Below are 234 nucleotides of genomic sequence, written 5' to 3'. Positions count from 1 at the left end.
AAAGTACCCGGAATATACACAAAATCCAAATATCATTGAATATACAAAGAACCAGAAAAAATTTTATCAAAGCTCAAGGAAATGTCAATCAACATAAGCCAGCTGCAAGATACCTTAGTTATTGGCTGGCAGGGCGTGGTGTCTCACCCTTATAATCCCAGCATTTCAGAGGTCAAGGTGGGTAGATCATGAGGTCAAGAGATTAAGATCATCCTGACCAATATGATAAAACCC

This window comes from Cebus imitator, unplaced genomic scaffold (assembly GCF_001604975.1).
Source record: "Cebus imitator isolate Cc_AM_T3 unplaced genomic scaffold, Cebus_imitator-1.0 Scaffold7, whole genome shotgun sequence".
Classification (NCBI taxonomy): Eukaryota; Metazoa; Chordata; class Mammalia; order Primates; family Cebidae; genus Cebus; species Cebus imitator.
The sequence above is the reverse complement of the archived record's forward strand: the minus strand, read 5'-3'. Positions refer to the sequence as shown.